The sequence below is a fragment of the Ipomoea triloba genome, chromosome 11 (genome assembly GCF_003576645.1).
Source record: "Ipomoea triloba cultivar NCNSP0323 chromosome 11, ASM357664v1".
NCBI lineage: Eukaryota > Viridiplantae > Streptophyta > Magnoliopsida > Solanales > Convolvulaceae > Ipomoea > Ipomoea triloba.
In genome coordinates, this window is record NC_044926.1 from 25,258,167 (window position 1) to 25,263,717 (window position 5,551).

The 5,551-nt window shown below is 31.8% G+C and overlaps 1 pseudogene; it reads left to right on the top strand.

Moving 5' to 3' along the window:
- The first annotated feature begins 2,141 nt into the window (after window positions 1–2,141).
- Window positions 2,142–4,809, top strand: LOC115996160 (annotated as a pseudogene).
- Window positions 4,810–5,551: the final 742 nt, after the last annotated feature.

The following is a 5,551-nucleotide window of genomic DNA, read 5'->3' on the forward strand; positions in this document are numbered from 1 at the left end:
TTAGTTCTCGTTATAGGCATAACTTTATTAGCTCTTATTAGTGTGTGTGTGTGTATATATATATATATATATATATTATTGATTTAGATATAGATATGGATAGATAAAGCATTTGAATTAAATAGTGAAACATCAAGACCAGTAAACATTATAATTGAAATCAAATATGGTAATAGGGCACAAAAGTTTCCAACCAAACACCACCATAGTCTTTGAACTCTATTGCCCTCTTAAACTCTCCATGATCTACTGATTTCTGTTGAACGAAAATATATTTGCAATATATTTTTTTTTTTTTTTTTTTTTGGGGAAAGCAATAGATTGTTAAGGATAGCAAATTCAGTAAATTCTGAAATCCGATACACTTAATTGACTAGTTGTCATGTCCTATTTTCAGAATTTTGACTTTTGAAGGGTCAATCAAAATGATGGGCTGAGCAAATTCAGAAGCGTAACAGATCGAAAATGTTCATAGCAACGGGCTTTAAGAAAAACGGTCTGCTAATTATGACCATGGCCGGCCCCATCTTTCATGGCAAATTATGTTATTGACCCGGGCCTACCTTTCAAGGTGGATTCGAGTCCATGTTCACAATTTTAAAATTTTATGTTCACAATTTTAAATCTTAATATACAAAATTACATTACATAATATTCACAATTTTTAAATTTTATATGCACAATTTTGTTATATAGATTCAACAATTGTGTTATACTATTAAATATAAAGTTCTGTAATTGTAAATATAGAATTATGTAATTGTGAATATAGAGTTCTAAAATTGTGAACATGGATCTGGGTACACCTTGCAAGGTCGACCCGAGTCCATGGCATAACAATCGATTTTTAATGGGAAATTTATATCTTGGACTAGACTCACCAGAATCCACGTAACATTGTGGACCCTAGATCAAGACAACGTTGTTTTGATATTTAAGCTTTAACAAATTTTGTAGTTTTCCGTTTCTCATGTTTCAACACAAATTTTAATTTATATCTTGGACTAGACTCACCAGAGTCCACATAACATTGTGGACCTGGGATAAAAACAAGGTTGTTTTAATTTTTTTTTTGAAAATACAACGTTGTTTTAATATTTAAGCTTTAACAAATTCTGTAGTTTTCCATTTCTCATGTTTCAACACAAATTTTAATTTATTCCAGGTACAGAATCAATACTCGGTACAAAATTTCATAACACGAGACACAAGAACTCACAACACAAGACACATGCACATGTTATATATTTACTTATTCTCAAAACTGATTTATGTAGATAATATATCTCCTATAGGACATAATTTCATAATACAAAATATAAATTCGTAAAATAAGACACACAATATGTTGTGTGTTACACAACTACTAATCTATTTCAGGTACATAATCCATACGCTTAAAGGTACAAAATTGCATAACATGAGATACAAAAACGCATAACACAAGACACATACACATGTTTTATATTTACTTTAGTTCAGGTACATAATCAATATCCTTAAGGTACAAATTAAAATTGCATAACATAAGATACAAAAATGCATAGCACATTATACAAAAGCGGATGTTATCTTTACTTTATTTTAGGTACAAAATCTATACACTTGAGGTACAAAATTACATAACATGAGACACAAAAATGCATAACAGAAAACACTCCATCTGTCTCATTTTATCCGTCATACTTACTATTTATAGGTCGAACTAACTATTTATTCTTCGTTTATTTTCTTTAGTATTTTTTTTTTTGTATTTAATAGTACTTTTAGTGTAGTTTCTAAATATATAATTTTTGTATACTAATAATAAACTTATTATTATATAAAAAGTCGGACGCCCAATTTCTAAATATATAATTTTTGTATACTAATACTTACCTTAATATTATGAAAAAGTCAAACCGCCCCTGTGAATCTAGGTATGTCTTCTTCATTGAGTTTATTCACTGATTTTATATCGTGAATGCTTCCATTCTTGATTCTTCGACTTACTAGTTGAAAAATCTTACTACAACAAGAATAATGTGCTTCAGGTGTCCCATTATCCAATTTTGATAATACTTCATTCCCTCCACTGCACGTTCAACTGTAGCTACAATTATATTCTTTTTTTTTTTTTTCTTTTCAAAGATTTGATAGGGATGGCCAGAAGCGCAGCATTGTTGCTGTAAGTAGTTTAGTTGAATGCAACAACAGCAGTGAGCTGAGCAGAAAGAGGTTTCCAGCGGGGTTCGTTTTCGGCACGGCCACCTCGGCTAGCTAGCTTACCAAGTCGAAGGTGCCACTCACATTCATAAGTATTTGGGACACCTTCATTAAAACTCCTGGTAATAATAAATATATTCTTTAATTTGTTCTCTCATATGTTTTTAGTAATACAATTTATTGCTTTCTGATTGTAGTAATTGTTTCAATGAAACTAAAGCATGTGATTTGATTTTAATTTGTACAGGACTTGAGCCTAATAATGCCACGGGAGATGTGGCTGTGGACCAGTACCATCATTACAAAGTACTTATGACAGATTAGATTGCAATGTGTTTTATTTTTGATTTCCTTGTTTCATAACATAATAAGATGGTGTATTACAGACAATAAGTTTTTATTTTTAAACTGCCAAATTTTTTTATGTTTTCTTTCTTAAGCTTTTATAATAATAATAATATTATTATTGTATGGACACAGAAAGATATTGATCTGCTGGTGAAGCTGAACTTTGATGCCTACCGTTTCTCAATCTCATGGACCAGGATATTCCCAAGTATGTTTTTTTTTTAAACCAATAAATATAATTTATATATGTATTTGTGTATGTAATTTAATTTGCATACATAACCAACCACTCATTCATTAATATTTGATTATAGATGGAACTGGCAAGGTAAATTGGAAAGGAGTTGATTACTATAACAGTATGATCAATTACATGCTGAAAAAAGGTTGGTAATTTCTCAAGGAAAAACATTATATTACTGAATAGTTGAGTTGATCAATCTGTGCGTTGATTTTGTACTGTGCTTCTTTAATTTGACTGTTCTGCTCTGCAGGCATTACTCCATATGCATGTCTTAACCATTATGATCTTCCTCAAGCACTTCAAGATAGGTATGGAGGATGGTTGGGCCTCCAAGTCGTGTAAGTACTTCACATACAGTTGTAGCATGCATATATGATGTTTTTGAGGCTTTAATGTTACATGTAGGTTGTTTTTGGCACCATTTGGTAAATGGCTGATAGCTGAATGGGTTAGAGGGTATAACTAATTCAGAACATTAGCTGATTGTAAAAAGGTAGTGCTTGGTAAATTAGCTGTTACCTAACAGAGCCTTTATCTTATGCATTGGAGTTTAATTTGGCATGCAGGGATCGGAGGATTTTGCTGATTATGCAGAATATAATTCTGCTTCAAAACATTTGGAGATCGAGTGAAGAACTGGTTTTCATTCAATGAACCCCGGGTGGTAGCAGCTTTGGGGTACAACACTGGATTTTTCGCCCCGGGGAGGTGCTCAAACTGCACTGAGCCTTACACCGTTGCACACAATCTCATTCTCGATCTGCCATGCATGCCGCAGCTGCTCAAAGATACCATACTAAGTATCAGGTGAGACAAGCCGGCTGATCCGAGGTTTTGTTGTGTTTTTCTTTCGTCTTAGCTCGGGATAATGAGATCGAGTAGTTTCTTAAGCCTTGAGAGTTTATATTTCAGGCAAAACAGAATGGAAGCTTTGGCATTCTCTTGGATTTTGTATGGTATGAGCCTCTGACAATGGCAGATGAACATGCAGCTCAAAGAGCCAGGGACTTTCATATAGGATGGTAATTAATAATTTCAATACTGAAGATGTATATATGTATTTAGTGTTTTCAATAATTTTAACTTTTGTGTATTATCCAAATAGGTTTTTACATCCAATAGTACAGTGTACGGAGAATATCCAAAAACTATGCAGAAAATCGTTGGAGATAGGCTTCCTAAGTTCACACATGACGAGGTTAAGATGGTGAAAGGATCATTTAATTTGATAGATTATATATGTTGGTATAAATCAGTATACTACTTATTACGTGTATGACCCTTCCCCAAACACATCAAGTATCATCAACTATCAGAATGATTGGAATGCTGTATTTGCTTGTAAGATAATTAAATTAGCTCCTTTCATCTCTACTATTCTGTCTATTGATTCCTAGTTTGCTGAATAATATTTGATTCTTTGGGTTTCATTCATTTTTGCATATGCTCGCAATGGAGTGCCAATTGGCCCAAGGGTGAGTTAGTTGCAATATTTTGCAATTCTTTAATTTGCTTTTTTCGTGGTTTTCTTTTATCTAAATTCTTTTGTGGTTAATGTTCATAGGCAAATTCAGACTGGTTGTACATGGTGCCATGGGGATTGTACAAGGCAGTAACCTATGTAAAAGAGCAATACGGCAATCCCCGTATGTTTCTATCTGAAAATGGTAAGATTCATATTTAATGATGGTTTTGGAGTTAGCATTAAAATTTTTGGGTTTATTGTAGGGATGGATTATGATGACAAACTCACTTTAGCTGAATCATTTAACGACACAAAAAGGATTTCTTACTACAAGAGTTATTTGGGTGAAGTGAAGAGGGCAGTGGATGATAGAGCCAACTTGTTTGGGTACTTTGCATGGTCATTGTTGGACAACTTTGAATGGAGATTGGGATACACTTCGAAATTTGGAATTGTGTATATTGATTTCAACACACCCAAGATAACGAGATATCCTAAGAAGTCGACCTACTGGTTCCAACATATCTTTCGTCGAAACAAGTATTGAGTTTCATTGATATGATCATCACGAAAGTAAATTAATTATTTAGAATTATAGATATGTAGTAGTATTATATATAGCTTTAGTTTGTTTTAGTGTTAGAATCATATAGAATTATTTATGCTTACACATTATCACTCATGTTAATTAGAAATTTATTGAATTATAGATTAACCATTCTTATTATTTTGATTCTTTGTAGTTTTTCTTTTCTTCCTTAAATTTTCTAGAGTTTACACCTTTAAAAAAGTTGCATAACCTTCTTAATATCTAGCAAGATTAATATAATGTTGAGGCAGTAATTAGTATGTAAATTCGCCTAAAAAAATGGTTAACTCTTAATTGATTCTTATAACATGTTCAAATGTGTCATAGCACATTCAAAATTTAAACCACTAGAAAAGTAGAATTAAATCAATGAGAAGAATTATCCATGTACATGATAGACATATTTTTTTAATTAAAGAAAATTATCTCTTGAATGCAAGCTATAATCTTTAAATCATATACAAGCTAAGCATGATGTTATTAAAGCTGATATTTTTATTCCCTATTAGCACAATAAATATTTAAAGTTAATAAATAGAGATAAGCCAACAACGAAACTAAATGAGTGCCTTACATCAATTACCACGGAGGAAATCATTGATGTGCAATAGCGATTTAATAAGCAATTAGTGTTGTAAATAAAAAACAAATTAATTACTTACCCCTTTAAAATTCTGAACAATCAAAATAGTAATCACCA